At 41.9% G+C, this 21,026-nt stretch overlaps 1 protein-coding gene across 5 annotated transcripts in view; it reads left to right on the forward strand.

Moving 5' to 3' along the window:
- The first annotated feature begins 4,951 nt into the window (after window positions 1-4,951).
- Window positions 4,952-21,026, forward strand: part of LOC138854698 (zinc finger protein 271-like) — a 43,605-nt gene continuing 27,530 nt past the window's right edge. Inside the window, exons 1-3 of one of the 5 annotated variants that reach the window (XM_070099422.1) lie at window positions 4,988-5,049; window positions 5,242-5,294; window positions 6,840-6,962. The gene's annotated coding sequence lies outside the window, so the exon portion shown is untranslated. Of the gene's footprint in view, window positions 5,050-5,241; window positions 5,314-6,839; window positions 6,963-21,026 lie in introns of all 5 variants that reach the window. The other 4 variants (XM_070099427.1, XM_070099424.1, XM_070099425.1 and 1 more) reach the window with 4 other exon arrangements.

Below are 21,026 nucleotides of genomic sequence, written 5' to 3' on the forward strand. Positions count from 1 at the left end.
TCTACTCCTCCTTTTTCTTAGAGGAATAAGCCTTGTGCATACATCGAGTGCCACCGAGTTAATCTGTTCTAGGCATAAGTTGGGGTCTGTGTTCCTTAGTATATCTTCCCAGCTTATATCGGTTAGGACTTGGTTTACTTGGTCCCACTTTATGTTTTTGTTATTGAAGTTGAATTTGGTGAATGCTCCCTCGTGACTAATCTCATTATGTCGGTCTGGGGCTCCGCGCATACATGACAGAACCTCAATTATGTTGTGATCTGAGTATATTGTTTTTGATATGGTGATATTTCTTATCAGATCATCATTGTTAGTGAAGATGAGGTCTAGTGTATTCTCCAGTCTAGTAGGCTCTATTATTTGCTGGTTTAAATTGAATTTTGTGCAGAGATTTAAAAGCTCGCGTGAGTGTGAGTTTTCATCAGAGCTGCCTCCTGGTGTTATTACTGCAACAATATTATTTGCTATATTCCTCCATTTTAGGTGCCTTAAGTTGAAATCCCCCAGGAGCAAGATGTTGGGTGCAGGAGCTGGAAGGTTTTCCAGACAGTGGTCAATTTTTAACAGCTGTTCCTGGAATTGCTGGGATGTTGCATCCGGAGGCTTGTAGACTACCACAATGACTAGGTTTTGGTTCTCGACCTTTACTGCTAAAACTTCCACTACATCATTTGAGGCATTTAGCAGTTCTGTGCAAACAAGTGACTCTGCAATGTACAGGCCAACTCTCCCCTTTTGCCTGTTCACTCTGTCACATCTGTATAGGTTGTAACCTGGGATCCATATTTCGTTGTCCAAGTGATCCTTTATGTGGGTCTCAGTGAAAGCCGCGAACATTGCCTTTGCCTCTGCAAGCAGTCCACGGATGAAAGGTATTTTGTTGTTTGTTGCTGGCTTTAGACCCTGTATATTTGCAAAGAAGAATGTTATCGGACTGGTGGTATTGTTGGTACTGGGGGGGGATTTTTTTTCCGGCATTAGTATCTGTATCTGTTGGTTTGGAGTGGAGGCCATCGACTGTGGTTCCACTCCAGGAATGACTGGATTTGGTGTACGATTTCTGCCATTTCCTGCCAGTTTTTTTTCCTTCCTGGCACTAAAAAACCTCTCCCTCTTGAGTGGCTGTGGCTACCCAGGTTTTCCCATGGCCTGGATGTTTTGTATCCTTTTGTCCCCTTTAGATGGTATGCCTGGCAATTTAAGTTATAGCACAGTCTTTCCTGTACTGAAGAGGTACACAGTTCAGGGTGAAAAAGCTTACAGGAAGGGAGTTTGCATTTTCCTGTTGTCATATGGGCATGGCATTTCCTAGGGTGGTCATAGTTGCACGTCCCATCTGTTTTTCCAGATTTCCCATGCCAGCAGATACCGAGTGCATAGTATGTGCACAGGCTTGGTTTCCGTTTGCCTTGGGTTTCTGTGACTGTATTCCCTGTTGGTGCATGTTTCCCTGTCTTACTTCTATCCTCCCTAGCACCAACAATGGAGCTCCCACCAGTTGTTTTTGGTAATATATCCTCACTATTGCTAGTGGAGTCCTCTTGTTTGCTATTTCCTGCGGTATTTCTAGTTTTGCAATATTGGTTTTATCTTATCTTTGACTACACTTGTTTCCCTACTATGGCTCCTGTCCCCTATGAGGTGATTTATATGTATTCCTTCCTGCGTATAATTCCCGACTACCTGGACAAAATCTCCAGCTTCACCATTACTGTCTCCCAGGACAGCATCTCCAGCTTCCCCATTACTGTCTCCCAGGACAGCATCTCCAGCTTCCCCATTACTGTCTCCCAGGACAGCACCTCCAGCTTCGCCATTACTGTCTCCCAGGACAGCACCTCCAGCTTCGCCATTACTGTCTCCCAGGACAGCACCTCCAGCTTTGCCATTACTGTCTCCCAGGACAGCACCTCCAGCTTCCCCATTACTGTCTCCCAGGACAGCACTATCAGCCCCCCATTTACTGACTACCAGGACATCATCTCCAGCCTTACAGTTTCTGACTACATGGCCAGTATCAAGGGCAGTACCATTCAGCCCGGACTTTTTATGTTCCCATCTGTTGTAGAAAGCTTCCAGGTTTTCTGTGAAAGCAGCTTTGATGTTGACCTCTTTTAATACCCTTGTGATTTTAGTCCACAGATTTATCTCATTTGGGCATACCCAAAAACACTTCCCTGTTTTAATACTGCTTGTAGCTAGCTCTTGGATATCTGCACAAGGGGCGTGACACCAATTTCCACAGAAATGACAATTTATGCATGTGGAAGCCCGTTTGTTTGACTGACCACAGACTACACACAGCTTCATAATGATTTGAATGGTTGATTAACTGCAATTCTACTAGCAACCTCTTGAATATTCTATTAATAACCTGCTAGGTAGTGCACAATGAAACCGTTTGAAACCAGTCCTGGGTTCGGACCAGTCAAGGGTTCGGACAAGTCAAGGGTTCGGACCAGTCTATCTGATCTGATCAGTGGGTCACTTATTTAAACCATACTGGTCGGTGATTTGAGCTAACACATGAAGGATCTACTGGAAATTATCTACCCGAGTAATATGTGATTTGATTGATACAAAAGTATAACTTGCGTGTTGAAGAGCCGGTGACTGCTGGCACTCCTACAATGACGAACGGTCGACCTCCACCCTTGTTTATCAATCGCTGTATCTAGCTTCTCTCTTTTTTTTTTTTTCCGTCTCCACCACAATAAATGCTATATTATCACTATAGTTGACTGGTGCAAATTTTGGAGGAAGGACGCTTTTTCTGTAGTAATAATTGCTTCTCGTTGTGTATATTGCGACCGCTGGTAACTGCAGGTTATATGAAATTCACAGTATGTCTGGTATTTCAAGAAAAAGAAACTAATGAAAGTCACTCCACTCCACTAAGTACCATTATAATACTGGTTAGTTGCTACTACAACTCTGTATTCTGCTATTCACTGGTATCACTAGATTATATGCGAGTACACTAGCAGGCCAGGAAGATTATTAAAAACAGCTGGCCTGTGGTAAGTTTCTGGCGACTTCTGGCACCTGCCTCTATAGGCTTATCACTTCATTTACAAATTCACCTGTTTTCAAATGACACTTTAGCCTTTATCATCAATATACTAGGGAGCCACTGTAGTATACACTATACACTATGTATACTCAATGTTTTCAGGGAGACTTTCTTTCCTATGACACAAAGTTCAATTATTAATATTTTTTTCACACGGGACACAGGCCTATGATTCCCCTCTGGCAGTAAACTCTGCTAGGTAGTGCACACTAATTCTCCTTTTTTGACTCAGTATATAATGTTTTCCGCCCAAGATTGGTTCCAGGCGCTAGAGGGATGTATCGTATAGGATTGATGACACAAATTAAAGTTCTAGCACGTAAGAGCGACCGTGAAAACACCAGAAAGCCCGGAGCACAACGAGGCACGCTGACACTGTCCTAACATAAGGGGGATTACCAACAGACCCCTGGCAGTCTTCAAGCTGGCACTGGACAAGCACCTAAAGTCAGTTCCTGATCAGCCGGGCTGTGGCTCGTACGTTGGTTTGCGTGCAGCCAGCAGCAACAGCCTGGTTGATCAGGCTCTGATCCACCAGGAGGCCTGGTCACAGACCGGGCCGCGGGGGCGTTGACCCCCGGAACTCTCTCCAGGTAAACTCCAGGCATAAGCGGTTTGTTAATTGTGCGAGTGCGCAATAAATAACCACTCATTCAGCACAACTAGTGGTTATTGGACAGCTAAGACAGGGCTTCATTTAGTGTTTTTTTTTTTTGTTTGTTTTTTTGTTTTTGCTACTGTCAGTGGTTCTACAGTGTGCTGGATTAAACCTGGAGAATGGCATCTGTGTTTGGGCTGTACAATAAACTAACCGCTCAACCAGCACAATAAAAAAGCATAGTAAGTTTATTCAGGTATAGGCACAGTGTCCCACGGTCTGGTGGCTAAAGCTCTCGCTTCACACGGTAAGGGTCTGGGTTCAATTCCCGGCTAGGGTGTGTTTCTTTACACTAGTTGCTGTGGTTCATACGTCAGCTTGCGTACGGCCAGCAGTAACAGCCTGGTTGATCAGTCCCTGATCCACCATGAGGCCTGGTCTCAGACCAAGCCCTGGGGGCGTTGACCCCTGAAACCCTCTCCTGGTAAACTCCAGGTCTATGTTCACCGATGGGTGAACATAGACCTGGAGTTTACCAGGAGAGTGTTTCAGGGGTCAACGCCCCCAGGGCTTGGTCTGAGACCAGTAAAATGGGTACCTGGGTGTTAGTGGACTGGTGTGGGTCGCATCCTGGGTGTTAGTGGACTGGTGTGGGTCGCATCCTGGGACAAAACTGACCTAATTTGCGAGAAATGCTCTGCATAACAAGTGACTTTCTATACAGTAGTATGTTATTGATGTCAGCTATGGTCTGTATACCTTGTACATGTACTTGTAGAAACAAAGATATTATGTTATGTTATGTGTCATAAATACAGTTACATAAATTATCCTACATAGCAGCATATGTATAGATTACCTATGATAGCCCGAAAGTCGAAGTGATTTCTATTAGGATCCATGTGGTCCACTATGCAACTGGTCGTAACACCAAACATTTACTTTCTAGTCCTTTGAAAGCCTGCTTTATTTTTAACCCTCTGCAGTTGTGCAAGGTGGATGTGTCTGGCTCTGCTGGGTTTAGACAAGAGTCCAGATAAGTTCAGATTAGGGCAAAGTTGCTGAAGACGTGTTTGCCCAATGAGCAAAGCACTTTCCTTTGCCTGTGTTTAGGCCTGGAATCTACCAGATCCAAACTGGGAATTTATTGTTTCTCTTTCTCTTTCCGGAGGGTTTAGTGCTTATTTTTATTATAGTTATAATAATTCTCTTCCCGGAGAAAGCTTTGTATCCTTTCTCATTCCAACAGAGATTTGGGCAACATCATCCAGCCCGTCTCCGGGAGGAAGAGCTGAATAAAGCGTACATTTTGGTAGCCCTAAATAACTCCAACAACAACAACAATGTTTACTTCTGAGGACTTCTGCACCAACCTTCAGTAAGTTTATATTGGCACATGTACACATAAATACAATTATCATGCATAGTTTAACATATGTGTATATTTTTCCCTTGATTCTCACCCCTATCTTGTCGCACGTTACAGGAGGACATGTTTCTTAGGCTCAATTTTAATATTTTTTTTTTTACTACAAGTACATGTACAAGCTCCTTTTATTTATTTTTTTAGCTCTGCTTGTACTTCTTTAACGGTTTTGGTGGAAAGGCGGATGCTGAGCTAAGGTGAGGATGCTGAGCTAAGGTGAGGATGCTGAGCTAAGGTGAGGATGCTGATCTCAGGTGAGGATGCTGACCTCAGGTGAGGATGCTGAGCTAAGGTGAGGATGCTGAGCTAAGGTGAGGATGCTGAGCTAAGGTGAGGATGCTGAACTAAGGTGAGGATGCTGAGCTAAGGTGAGGATGCTGAACTAAGGTGAGGATGCTGAACTAAGGTGAGGATGCTGAGCTAAGGTGAGGATGCTGAGCTAAGGTGAGGATGCTGAACTAAGGTGAGGATGCTGAGCTAAGGTGAGGATGCTGAGCTAAGGTGAGGATGCTGAGCTAAGGTGAGGATGCTGAACTAAGGTGAGGATGCTGAACTAAGGTGAGGATGCTGAGCTAAGGTGAGGATGCTGAGCTAAGGTGAGGATGCTGAGCTAAGGTGAGGATGCTGAGCTAAAGTGAAGATGCTGAGCTAAGGTGAGGATGCTGAGCTAAGGTGATGCTGAGCTAAGGTGAGGATGCTGAGCTAAGGTGAGGATGCTGAGCTAAGGTGAGGATGCTGAGCTAAGGTGAGGATGCTGAGCTAAGGTGAGGATGCTGAGCTAAGGTGAGGATGCTGAGCTTAGGTGAGGATGCTGAGCTAAGGTGAGGATGCTGAGCTAAGGTGAGGATGCTGAGCTCGGGTGAGGATGCTGAGCTAAGGTGAGGATGCTGAACTCAGGTGAGCATGCTGACCTCAGGTGAGGATGCTGACCTCAGGTGAGGATGCTGAACTCAGGTGAGGATGCTGAACTCAGGTGAGGATGCTGACCTCAGGTGAGGATGCTGACCTCAGGTGAGGATGCTGAACTCAGGTGAGGATGCAGAACTCAGGTGAGGATGCTGACCTCAGGTGAGGATGCTGACCTCAGGTGAGGATGCTAAACTCAGGTGAGGATTCAGAACTCAGGTGAGGATGCAGAACTCAGGTGAGGATGCTGACCTCAGGTGAGGATGCTGACCTCAGGTGAGGATGCTGACCTCAGGTGAGGATGCTGAACTCAAGTGAGGATGCTGAACTCAGGTGAGGTCGTCCCTCTTTGCTGCTGCTTGGCAAGGGGGTCCACCTAGTGTATTTGGGAACTTCTAGTTTCTGTTTCTATTTATAAAAAGGTTCCTGTTTTCTTTTCTTTCATTGCCCAGCTTTGGGCAACACCTTATCTCCGTACACTGTGAATCTAGGCTTGATATTGTGTAAGTCATCAGCGACTCATACAAACCCGACAACAAGAAGCTTCACCTCTACCCAAACTGCAGGTATCCTGAAGACTGTTGAATGAGATAAGTACCAATAATGGGATACCGTGTTAACGTTTGTGTAACTACTATTCTAAGCTGATCCTCTCCAATGTTAAGATAACATTTGTCTGGATTTTTTAACCCAGGAAGGGTTAGCCACCCAGGATAACCCAAGAGAGTCAGTGTGTCATCAAGGATTGTCTTATTTCCATTGTGGTTTTTCAGTTTTGTCTCCCAGGATGCAACCCATACCATTCTGCTAACACCCAGGTACCCTCTTACTACTAGGTGAACAAGGACAGCAGGTATAAGGAAACATGCCCAACATTACTACCCGGCCAGGGATTGAACCACTGACACTCAGTGTCAGAGGCGAGAGTGTTGCCAACCGAATCATGGGACACCTTTCATGTAAATAACTCAGTTCACTTTATTCCTAATGCATCTCCTTTAACTGTAACTGATTTTTACATGGTTAAGTTACTTAGATGTTTTAAATTTTAAGGTTATAATCATGACTGACTCCTACTGTATCTTGCAGCTAGGCTTTAAATAATAAGGTATTACAAGGACCTCAGTGGAAATAAGTCACTTTTCCTGACTTTTTTTTTTGGTTATTCTAGATAATTTAAACATATGTTGCTGGGTAAGATAATTATACTAATGTGTACCTGTACCTAAGTAAACTTATTTAATCTGGGATTCAGTGATGACTGAGGCAAGTACCAATGGTAGAACTCCGTGTTCACCATGTATCTGGGATCCATTGATGACCAAAGTACCAATGGTGGAACAATGTGTTTTTATAACATACATGTATATTGTACATGTACTCTTTCTTCAAGATAGTGGTCAGGTTTATAATTGTTTCTTTATTATATCATACTTAAGCAGAAATTTCATACAAACATGACTGACAAAGTTTTAAAAAACTTGTTGACAAAAATCACTGGTTCCAATTTAGCACTATTTCTTCCAAAATTGATGTAATTGTGCAAGAAACATGTTGTTTTGTTGTGAAATTTAATGTTATATATAGTAGCCATAATGCAATAGTAATTGTAATAATTTTGCACTGAACAATGACATGGTGTCCTGTGGCTTGGTTGGCAACATACTCGCCTCATACACTAAGTGTCCATGGTTCAATCCCTGGCATGGGTGGAAACAGTGAGTATGTTTCTTTACACCTGCTGTCCCTGTTCACTTAGCAGTGAGTAGGTGTGTGAGTGTTATTCAACTTGTGTGGGTCACATACTGGGGGACAAGATTAAAGAATCCCAATAGAGATAAGACAGATAGTCCTTGATGACACAAAGATTTTCTTGAGTTTACCTGGGTGGCCAACCCTCTGGGTTAAAAATCTGAACAAATCTTATCTTATGACAGCATTAGGTGGCAAAGTTGCTGGTCACTGTTTACTGCCTCACTCTTAGCAATCTACCTGCTAGCAATCCACCTCTTCCATCACTTCCTTCATTAGTATTTATTATTAAGATTAGGCTAAATGATAGAAGGGTGCTCTGGGCATGCAATAATTGTTGTTGATAGTAGTGAGACTGTAACTACCACTGGGTCATGTAATTATTATTATTATTATTATTATTTTTTTTTATTATTATTATTACTCTTGTGTTGTTATGGCTGTTATGTTGATAAATAATAATTTGCACAACAGACAAGTGTATTTCCTGCGGAACCACAAAAATTTCAGATGATTTCATTAAAGAAATAGTGCTGAATTGGGACAAGGGAATTTTGTCAGTAACCAAAATTTCCTCCATTAGTAATAGGTCAATTAGTAGAACTACATCAACCTGTTAACTGTCCAAGCGTTGATCTGTATTTTCACTGCTAGTGCTCCAAATATTTTGAAAAAAAAAAAAAAAAAAAAAAAAAGAGGGCAATTTTCTACGTGTAATAAAATAAAAAAAAATTAGGGTCAGTACTTAGTGAGATAAAAGGCTGCAAAGTTGGAGCTAGGCACTCACATTACAGCAGCATGGAGTGCTGCCACTTGACGAAAGACAAAAGACAAAGATTTTGTTTCTTTGGAAGGTTACAATGTGTATTTACCATTTTGAATTGTTAAGTACAAAGAAAGCTACTATCATGCCAGGGCATTTTGGGCAGAAATGTTGCAACATCGTTTTGCTTTTTCCAAATTTTTTGTAATTTTCTCAGTTTTTATGGCATGATAATTATATTTTTTAGTACATCTTTTGATTTCATAGCCAGTTGTTGTTCAGACACAAATATTATGTAAGGAATTATTAACCATACTGTCACTAACACGCATGTACACACTAATAGGTGAATTTGTACACCTGGTTCATTCACATACTATTGTCTACAAATGTATACAAGGTATTTACAGGTCCCAGTTATGTTTCTAGAAGTCCAGGATTGTATGATACTTCATGAAGCACGGATTCATACAGAATGTCACCCCACGTTGCTGACACATGAATCATGTGTCCTTCCACTGTTGGGGTTGCTTTGTGCTATGAGCACACATAACACAATTTTGCTGGGAATACTTTTTTGGGGTAGATGGTATTTGTATCAGGTAGTAACAGTTAGCGAGGATTCAGTACGGCACTTTCCCCACTGGTTGTGGTTGGGGGACAGGTTGCTGTTGAAGGGCAGGTACAGATGTGGTACTATGCCTTTGTACTATCTGCTCTATGACATTGAGGGTGAATTCTGCATAATAAAGTCATTTTCCAGTCTTTATTTTATACACATTGAAGGCATTGAGCATTACAGTGTCTACAAGGTTGAAAAACACTTTCATGTACCACTTGTGACTCCTACGCACACAGTCAATGAACCCTATTATCACGCCACACTCGTCGACTAGTCACATGTTGTTTGTATAGCCGACGACAACAGCTGGCTTTACAATGTGTTCATTCGTGTCCCTGTTCACTTTGTACCATCTCGTTTCTGTGAAAGGTCGACAGCAACGTCACGTCTTGTTTGTCGTGCTACATCAGTGCCATGATGTCATTGGCATGAAATGCTTGTATTACACCCTCACCACTGCCTCCACTGAACCTTGGCATGTGTTTTCTATTTCTTCTCACTGTTCCACATATATCGGTATGATTCATATGGAGGAAATCAGTGAGCGCAGGGCTTGTATACCAATTGTCAGTGTAGAATGTATGGCGCTTGCCATCTTGTGAACAGCATCACTGGAAATACCCAACATCCGCCTGGCATCATTGAGTCTGTATCTCCCGGTATAGACAGTAACATCCAACACTATGCCACTCTCACAGTCATACATATCAAAAAGTTTTATACCAAAGCGATTACATTTGCTCGGTATTTATCATTTGAATGACATTCGTCCCTTGAGCAGAATCAAGGCCTTGTCAACAATAATGTTCTTGAAGGGATAAAAGTAGGCACTGGATTTTTGCTTCATATACATGAACCCTTCCTGGATTTTGTGTAGGAGGTCATTTCTGTTGGCCCAGATTTTATATAGTAGGTCATTTCTGTTGGCCCTATTCCTGTCTGAGAAGTGCAACATTCATAGCAACTGTGTGAATCTGTTGCTGGAAAGGAGGTCACTAAAGACTGGAGTACTGAGGAAGTAGTCTGTGGACCAGTACTGTGCTATATTTTGCTTATACATATCAGGCATAAGCATCACAGTGCCAAGGAATAACATTTAGGCCACAGTTGTATCTTTCCACCTGCATAGCCGTGGTGATTCTGCAACCTCTGTGTTGTCCATTATATAGCAGAAGTAATTGTTCTTCTAGGTGACAATTAGGTTCATTATGGGCTCGTCAAAGTATAATTGGAAATACTCTGACTCTGTAGGCTCATTCATGATGGGACATTCTGGGAGGATGGCATTTCCACCGGCATTGAAATCGAAAGGATGTGACATGAATGTTGTACTTTCTGTCCAGTTCCATTCATGGTCTGATTGTGCAGGGCGGACCTGTGGCATGAGGCATGGGGGAGCAGGAGGAGGGACAGGAGTGGAGGCAGCACTTGGTTGAGGGGGTACCGGGTTGTCCTTTGTCTTCCCACCCACTTCACCATGTGGCCCAGGTGGCGGCGGCCACCGCCGCCGCCGCCTTCTTCCCTGCATATTCTCCTTCATTATTGGTTTCACTATCAGTGGCTGAGGTTTCTGATTGTGACCTGCGACCCTTGGGGACTGCATTTGGCACACTGCATGAAAGTAGGCAACGCTGCCTAAAGGTACACTTCACTGGGGAATAATGTACATCACTGTCACTTGAAGAATCCTCTAAGGGCATAAAATCAATCTCATCATCACTTATATCACTTCCACTATTGTCATCACCAAAACTGCGAGAAAATGATAATTTCCGCTTGCATGGTTGCCTCTGAGTAGTATCACTGACCACCCCAGAGGTGTTTGGCTGAGGGTTTGGTGTGGCCACACTAGGCACCCCAGAGGTGCTTGGCTGAGGGTCTGGTGTGGCCACACTGGCCACCCCAGAGGTGATGGGCTAGGAGTCATCTGGGTTGTCATCAATATTTGCACTAATTCCTTGATCATTAGTGGCCACATTGGTCTCTAATCCACTAAACTTGGGTTCTATATTACTTTCCTAGAATAAGAGAGTGTTAGTACGACAGGGTGTGAATGAATCGTGGGGGTTTGCCATAAGAACATAAGAACATAAGAACGAAGGAACACTGCAGAAGCCCTACTGGCCCATGCGAGGCAGGTCCAAGTCTCCTACCGGCTTAAGCCAATGCACCCAACCTAGTCAGGTCAGGTCACATTGACTTAAGGGAGGAACACAGCAACCGACCTGGTAGCACAAGCTATCAGGTCTAACTCACACCCACCCACATCTACTCATGTATTTATCCAACCTATTTTTAAAGCTACACAACGTTCTGGCCTCTATAATGGTACTTGGGAGTTTGTTCCACTCATCCACAACTCTATTACCAAACCAGTACTTTCCTATATCCTTCCTGAATCTGAATTTTTCCAACTTAAAACCATTGCTGCGAGTCCTGTCTAGGCTAGATATTTTCAGCACACTATTTACATCCCCTTTATTTATTCCTGTCTTCCATTTATACACCCAACCTAGTCAGGTCAGGTCACATTGACTTAAGGGAGGAACACGGCAACCGACCTGGTAGCACAAGCTATCAGGTCTAACTCACACCCACCCACATCTACTCATGTATTTATCCAACCTATTTTTAAAGCTACACAATGTTCTGGCCTCTATAACGGTACTTGGGAGTTTGTTCCACTCATCCACAACTCTATTACCAAACCAGTACTTTCCTATATCCTTCCTGAATCTGAATTTTTCCAACTTAAAACCATTGCTGCAAGTCCTGTCTAGGCTAGATATTTTCAGCACACTATTTACATCCCCTTTATTTATTCCTGTCTTCCATTTATACACCTCAATCATATCCCCCCCTAATTCTACGTCTTTCTAGAGAGTGCAGTTTCAGGGCCCTTAGTCTATCCTCATAGGGAAGGTTTCTGATACATGGGATCAACTTTGTCATCCTCCTTTGTACATTTTCCAGAGAATTTATATCCATTCTGTACTACGGTGACCAAAACTGTGCAGCATAATCTAAATGAGGCCTAACCAAGGATGTATAGAGTTGAAGAACAACCTGAGGACTCCTATTATTTATGCTTCTTGATATGAAGCCAAGGATTCTATTAGCTTTATTGCAAACACTTATGCACTGTTGTCTTGGTTTCAGATTACTGCTAACCAGAACTCCTAAATCTTTTTCGCAATCCGTAATATTAAGATCTACATTATTTAGTTTATATGTGGCATGGTTATTGTCCTGTCCAACATTTAGAACTTTGCATTTGTCTATATTAAACTGCATCTGCCACTTCTCCAACCACTGCATCAGTCTATTCAAATCTTCCTGGAGTGCTCGAATGTCCTCGTCAGAATGAATTCGACGGCCTATTTTGGTGTCATCGGCAAACTTGCCGATGTCGCTCTTTATGCCCTCATCTATGTCGTTTATGTAGATTGTGAACAGCAGGGGGCCCAACACTGACCCCTGAGGAACACCGCTCGTGACGCTTCCCCACTCTGATTTCTCCCCATTTATGCAAACTCTCTGCTGCCTATTTGTCAACCATGCCTCTATCCAGGAAGAAATTTCTCCTCCTATTCCATGTGCTTTAATTTTCCTCAATAGTCTCTGATGTGGGACCCTGTCAAAAGCCTTACTGAAGTCCATATACACAATACCATATTCATTACCATGATCTACCTCCTCAAATACCTTAGTGAAAAAAGTTAATAAATTCGTAAGGCAGGAACGCCCCTTTGTAAAACCATGCTGAGATTCGTTGATTAATTTATGCTTTTCAAGGTGGCTACGAACTGCCTCGGCAATTATTGATTCCATAAATTTTCCCACTATGGAGGTTAGGCTTATTGGTCTATAGTTCGAAGCTAAGGACCTGTCACCTGTTTTGAAAATAGGTATCACATTTGCCATTTTCCACTTATCTGGCACCATGCCAGTTTGTAGTGATATGTTGAAAAGATTAGCCAAAGGTGTGCTAAGCTCCTCTTTACATTCCTTTAGAACCCTTGCATACAGTTCATCAGGGCCTGGGGATTTGTTAGGTTTTAATTTATCTATTTGCCTAAGGACCATGTCACTTGTGACCCTAATAGTGCACAGTTTATTATCGTCCTGTTCTACATAATTTATCATTACTGGAATATCGCTGGTATCCTCCTGTGTAAAAACTGAGAGGAAGTATGTGTTAAAAATTCTACACATTTCCTTATCACTGTCAGTGAGCTGACCCGAGGAACTTTTGAGTAGGCCTATCTTGTCCCTGATCTTACTTCTGTATACCTGAAAGAATCCTTTTGGGTTAGTCTTCGATTCTCTTGCAACTTTAACCTCATAATCTCTTTTTGCTTTTCTAATTCCCTTTTTTATTTCTCTCTTTAACTGAATATATCGATTTCTTAATTGCCCCTCTCCTCTTTTGATTTGCCTATATATGCCTCTCTTTTGACCAATCAGATATTTTAATCTATTGTTCATCCATTTAGGATCATTTTTGTTTGATGTTGATCCAAGTTGATGCTGAAACCAACAGGTGCTACCATGTTTTTCGTACTGTGCGCACTGAGTACACAGACCCATTCTCTCATATCTAGGCCGTTCAGTCCTGTTGTGCTAAATTTGAAGGCAGGAAAAGTAAAACGTTGATGTAAGTTTGGATTGCAAATGGTTAGAATAATGTGACCCTTTTTTTGATATTTCGCATTATACTGCATTTGTGAGTCTTGTTCCATCATGTCGATATTTTATTCCATTTCTCTAAATTCTCATATTGTAACACACAACTGCACAAAGACTTTATAAAAATGGGTTCACTATGTTTTTGAGTGAATGCATAATACAAGCTACACAGAACAGTCTATAACATTTGTTTGATATGGTTTGGAATCTCTCACAGTATTCCATAGTGAATTTTGTATATCTAGATTGAGTTTTATTAACAAAAATTACTGTTTAGAAAGTTTACATTTTCACAGCTCTAAGATTTCATGTGAGGGAGAAGACCTTTTGAATCTCTTGTGGAAATTATGCTCTTAGCATACCTGGGACCAGTTTTGAGTGTTTCTGTCCTTGCATCCTAGTCTGAGGCCTGGCAGTGCCTGTACAACTAGGCTATTCTTGTTGATGGCTCATTAGCCAACATAACCATCCCATGTTAGTTGATCTGGCACTTAGCAAAAGTAGTGACTCAGTTTCCTCTTGAAAATCTCTACTTTATATCACATCTGTACTCACCCAGAATTATGAACTCCCACAATAGCAATTCATTGTTCATGATTTCTAAAGTCTCATCTGTGTACTGTGTATCATTCTGAAGGTAAATGTGTAGAAAAGAGGAAAAAAAAATTATCAGATACTATTGCTGTTCAGAAATATTGTTTTGTTTGTATCCTGTACAGTAAAAGTAGAAGAAAACTCTATTCAAATTATGAATCCTGAAAAGCTTGTATCCCAGGATAACTCAGTTATCACTTTTACTCTTACCCCTCCCCCCACCTCCCAGTTTTTTTTAAATCTGAAGAAAAAAATCAACTTTGTTGTGGTTATTATTTTTTTTATTATCACACTGGCCGATTCCCACCAAGGCAGGGTGGCCCGAAAAAGAAAAACTTTCACCATCATTCACTCCATCACTGTCTTGCCAGAAGGGTGCTTTACACTACAGTTTTTAAACTGCAACATTAACACCCCTCCTTCAGAGTGCAGGCACTGTACTTCCCATCTCCAGGACTCAAGTCCGGCCTGCCGGTTTCCCTGAATCCCTTCATAAATGTTACTTTGCTCACACTCCAACAGCACGTCAAGTATTAAAAACCATTTGTCTCCATTCACTCCTATCAAACACGCTCATGCATGCCTGCTGGAAGTCCAAGCCCCTCGCACACAAAACCTCCTTTACCCCCTCCCTCCAACCTTTCCTAGGCCGACCCCTACCCCGCCTTCCTTCCACTACAGACTGATACACTCTTGAAGTCATTCTGTTTCACTCCATTCTCTCTACATGTCCGAACCACCTCAACAACCCTTCCTCAGCCCTCTGGACAACAATTTTGGTAATCCCGCACCTCCTCCTAACTTCCATACTACGAATTCTCTGCATTATATTCACACCACACATTGCCCTCAGACATGACATCTCCACTGCCTCCAGCCTTCTCCTCGCTGCAACATTCATCACCCACGCTTCACACCCATATAAGAGTGTTGGTAAAACTATACTCTCATACATTCCCCTCTTTCCCTCCAAGGACAAAGTTCTTTGTCTCCACAGACTCCTAAGTGCACCACTCACTCTTTTTCCCTCATCAATTCTATGATTCACCTCATCTTTCATAGACCCATCCGCTGACACGTCCACTCCCAAATATCTGAATACATTCACCTCCTCCATACTCTCTCAATCTTTCATCACCTAATCTTTTTGTTATCCTCATAACCTTACTCTTTCCTGTATTCACCTTTAATTTTCTTCTTTTGCACACCCTACCAAAATCATCCACCAATCTCTGCAACTTCTCTTCAGAATCTCCCAAGAGCACAGTGTCATCAGCAAAGAGCAGCTGTGACAACTCCCACTTTGTGTGTGATTCTTTATCTTTTAACTCCACGCCTCTTGCCAAGACCCTCGCATTTACTTCTCTTACAACCCCATCTATAAATATATTAAACAACCACGGTGACATCACACATCCTTGTCTAAGGCCTACTTTTACTGGGAAAAAATTTCCCTCTTTCCTACATACTCTAACTTGAGCCTCACTATCCTCGTAAAAACTCTTCACTGCTTTCAGTAACCTACCTCCTACACCATACACTTGCAACATCTGCCACATTGCCCCCCTATCCACCCTGTCATACGCCTTTTCCAAATCCATAAATGCCACAAAGACCTCTTTAGCCTTATCTAAATACTGTTCACTTATATGTTTCACTGTAAACACCTGGTCAACACACCCCCTACCTTTCCTAAAGCCTCCTTGTTCATCTGCTATCCTATTCTCCGTCTTACTCTTAATTCTTTCAATTATAACTCTACCATACACTTTACCAGGTACACTCAACAGACTTATCCCCCTATAATTTTTGCACTCTCTTTTATCCCCTTTGCCTTTATACAAAGTAACTATGCATGCTCTCTGCCAATCCCTAGGTACCTTACCCTCTTCCATACATTTATTAAATAATTGCACCAACCACTCCAAAACTATATCCCCACCTGCTTTTAACATTTCTATCTTTATCCCATCAATCCCGGCTGCCTTACCCCCTTTCATTTTACCTACTGCCTCACGAACTTTTGTTGTGGTATTAAAACAAAATAAAAAATTGTTGTTACTTATTGAGATACCTGGAGTTTACCTGGAGAGAGTTCCGGATGTGAAGTTTTTCTTTTAATTTTTTCTTTTTTAGCTTTTACTTTAACATTTCTTGTTTTCTGATATCTGCATGTACCCAATTTTCAGCCAATACCAAAATTTTTCCTATACAGTGGTACCTCAATATTTGAACTCGGTCTGTTCAAGGAGGCTGATCAAATAGTGAGTTGCATGAATATTGAATCAATTTGTCCCATAAGAAATAATGTAAATTGGATTGATCTGTTCCAGATTCCCAAAAATTTAAGAGTTATAAAACATTTTAAGTGAAAATATTTCTTTTTAAACCTGTATAATAATATTTGCATGCATAAAACCATACATGAAATAAATGGAAATTTAACTGCACTTTACGAATACTGAGGAGTGGTGATGGCCTAAGAGGAAGGTGGAGAGATGTTATTATTTGGAAAGGGTGTCCCCTTCCATAAAAACATCAGGTAACTGCCAGCCTGGTGTTTTTTCTCTTTTCTGTCTTTGTGCAGTAGCACTTGAAGATGATGGAGATTCTCAGGCATTTGATTTTTTCTTTACTAAAGAAGCTGTCCAATGTTGTCTGCCTTTGACGACTTTTCAGAATTTTTCTTAAGTTGTCAACAACATTGCAATTGAACAGGTTGATGTTCTTATTCACAACATTATTGTTAGGGTGCCATTTTTCCACCAGGCTCTGTGTTTGAAAATGGTAAAACAGTTCCTTAATTTCTACAGTGGAAATGTTACCCTTGCTGCTTTCATCCTCTGAAGAAGAAGAAATTATCTCAACCACTTCTTGTTGCTGCTCCTTGTGCAGGTCTTGAAGTTCTGTGGTGAGCTCATCCTTGTGATCCTCCATCAACTCCTCTACTTCCTCATCATCCATTTCCAGACCCATGGACTGGCCAAGAGAAACATCCTTCATTATAGGCTCCACCTCAAAGCCTTCAAAATCTCTGATTGACACAATCTGACCTCAATATCTTCCAGGTAGAGCTCATTGTCCTGAAAGAAACATCCCTCCCCATGCTTTGTCTATTATCCTTAAACAGTGGAGGATATCTAAATGTTTTTTTTTTCCAAAATTCCCTAAGGGTAAGCTCTGTTTCAGAGGTCACTTCATAGCACCTGTTAAACAGTGCTTTTGTGTAAAGTTACTTAAAATTGGAAATTACCTGCAGGTCCATGGGTTGGATAAGAGGAGTGGTATTCATCCACCAAATTTTCTTCCAAGCCTGGAGGGTGAGCAGTAGCATTGCCCATTACTATATGTGCCCTTAATGGTAATTTCACTTCATATATCCACTCAGTGAAGACCTGCCTTGTTACCCAATCTTTACTATTAGCCTCCACATTACACTAAGTTTACTTTTAATCATATTGTTTTTCTTAAACATCCTTGGATTTTCAGATTGGAAGACTAGCAATGGTTTAGTTTTGCAGTCTCCACTAGCATTATCACACAACAAGAGTATCAGCCTGTCTTTCATGGGCTTGTGTCCTGGTAATGAATTTTCTTCTTGTGTGATGTAGGTTCTGTTAGGCATTCTTTTCCAAAAAAAAGGCTGGTTGCATCACAATTAACCCCTTCAGGGTCCAAGGCCAAAATCTGAAGTGGTGCTCCAGTGTCCAAGAAATTTTGAAAAAAAAAAAAATCATTTTTTCTTACAGAATTAAAGAGCATATTTTTGTGAAGGTAATAAGACAAAAAAAAAATTCTGATCAGTACTTACCGAGATACAGTGCCAAGAAGTTTGTCAAAAATGATGTGGTGGCGGCAACATCGACGAATTCCACATACGCGCATTACATTATTTAGCGTTTTTTTAAGTTTTTTCTCTTCTTTTCCAATTTTTTTCTATTCCTACTAACATTTGGGGCCTGAGAGACCAATACTGTATATAATGTATATATATAAACTCACTGTATTGAACACAATAACCGCACTAAAGTTATTATCATATTATTGTTTACCACTGTTGTTTATTACAATAAACATGCACAAATCTTGTATAATACTAATGTTCTATCATATATTTACATATTTACAATCACTGGACATGATTTTAGAACTGCTGGAGCTTGTGGAACTCCTTGAAACAAGGCACCATGCACAGAGGCACCTTACATTCCTCACACATAAACCGAGTGTCTTTGCGTCTTTGTTGCCGTCGTTTTGTTTGTGCACAGACGATGCATCTCTTCTGAGCAAATTTCTTCTGAGTTGAAGGAAGCTGTATTATGAAATGATCACCTTCCCTCCTCAAACGCTTGGGTATATCCTGACTAATTCGAGGACCTTGTTGTATAGCAGGTGTTCTTACCTGGTACTTCATTATGAGTTGTCTGACAACAGACAAACAAAATTCACTATACGGTGGTCTGTTGCCAGTCTTTATTTGGTACATATTATATGCATTGAGCATAGAAATGTCCATGAGATGGAAGAAAAGTTTCATGTACCACTTGCAACTCTTAGGAACACAGTCAACAAAATCAATCTGCATGTCACATTTGTCAACCAAGCGCATGTTTTGTGTATAATCAATCACTGTCACTGGTTTTCGAATAGGTTCATTAGTCACTCGATCAACTTTGCCACTGTCTTGCAATTCATTATGGTGAATGGTTGTCAACAATGTGACATCTCGTTTGTCATGCCACCATAATGCCATGATGTCATTGGCAGTAAACACCTGCACGTCATCACCACAAGCACCTGCGTTGAGCCTGGGCATATGTTTACGATTAGAACGCACTGTGCCACACACATCTGTCTTGTTCACTCGCATGAAATCACTGAGTAATGGGCTTGTGTACCAGTTATCGGTATATAATGTATGCCCCTTACCAAGATGAGGTGCCATCATGTTTCTCACTACGTCACCTGAGATACCCAATAACATCTTGGTATCTTTCAATGTTTTACTTCCCGTGTATACAACAATATCCAACACCAGGCCACTGTCACAGTCACAGAGTACAAACAGTTTTATACCAAAGCGTTTCCTCTTGCTCGGTATATACTGCTTGAATGACAGTCTACCTTTGAACAAAATCAAAGACTCGTCAATTACAAGATTCTTGAATGGATAAAAGTATATGCTGAACTTTTGTTTGAGATACATGAAAACATTTCTAATCTTGTATAACCTGTCACTTCTGTCAGGCCTGGTTTTGTCAGAGAAGTGCAGCATACGTAAGAGTAAGATAAACCTGTTCGCTGGTATGATTTCACTGAAGACTGGGGTAGAAATTAGCCGATCTGTGGACCAGTATGCTTTTATATTATGCTTATAGACATGAGGCATAAGCATTATTGTTGCAAAAAGCAAATACATTTCTGTAACAGTCGTCTCTTTCCACCTGTGTAGTCTTGACTGTGGTGATATGATCGTATTTACTTATTACTTTCCCTGACAATAGTTTCCATCAATGGCTGGTCAGAGAATAATTCAAAGAATTCCAGTTCATTGGCCGTGGTTCCAAGGGGACAAGTAGGTAGAATTCCACTTTGAGAGTCATCAAAGTGGTGAGGCTTGGGAACAAAATTGGGATTTTGCTGCCAATCCCACATACAGTTTGCTGGTGGATACTGGACATCATAGGCTGGTTGTGCGGGTGGTTGTGGTTGTGGTGGGCTGGTGGCTGATGCTCCGCTTTGTCCTTGAACTGACGAGTCAGCAGCGTGGGCTGGTGAGTCGCGCATGGCGGTGCCACTACCATCACCACTACCACCATCCACTGATGCCTGTGGTCTATCCATGCCAAGTGTAGCCACATCATCCTCACTATCACTACCTAAAACTGGTGTAGGGCCATGGGATGTACTCCGGGATGTACTCCGTCCCCTGGGCACAGCATAGGGTACACTACCCGAGCGCATGCGGCGGCGAACATACCGACGCTTCACTGGTGAATATGATTCCTCACTATCACTACTCGAATGATCGTCGAGCGCAATAAAATCACAATCCACGTCACTATCATCATCATTACTGAAGTCAGAGGCCTGGCCATGCGAAAATATTAGTTTTCTCTTGCGTTGAGGAACAACTGACCGTGAGTCACGAGTGCCCACACCAGAGGTAGAAGGTTGAGGATCGTCAGGGTTTTCTGCACTATTATCGATATCCTGGTCATTCTTTTCGGTCACTAACTGATCAAAGCCGTAGAATTCGTCTTCATTTCCACTTCCATCAGTGTCAGAACTATCAGATAGGAAGAGGAGAGTCCCAATTTTCCGGGGAGTGAGAGCTGACTTGCGACGAGGCATGGTGAACAAGGGTAACTGAGCCGGCGTTCCCACAATGCTATGCGGGCACCTAGATTTTTTGTTTATGGCGCACACCCACCACGCAGACCCGTTCTCTCACATGTAGGCCTATGAGCGCTTTCACACTAAATTTGATGGCACTAGAATTTTGGCGTAGATCTACGGTTTGGACACTCAACGTGAAGCCGTAGATCTACGGGACGGACCCTGAAAGGGTTAAAAACTTGTTGAGGAATAAATCCCTCAATG

This window comes from Cherax quadricarinatus, chromosome 67 (assembly GCF_038502225.1).
Source record: "Cherax quadricarinatus isolate ZL_2023a chromosome 67, ASM3850222v1, whole genome shotgun sequence".
NCBI classification, from domain to species: domain Eukaryota; kingdom Metazoa; phylum Arthropoda; class Malacostraca; order Decapoda; family Parastacidae; genus Cherax; species Cherax quadricarinatus.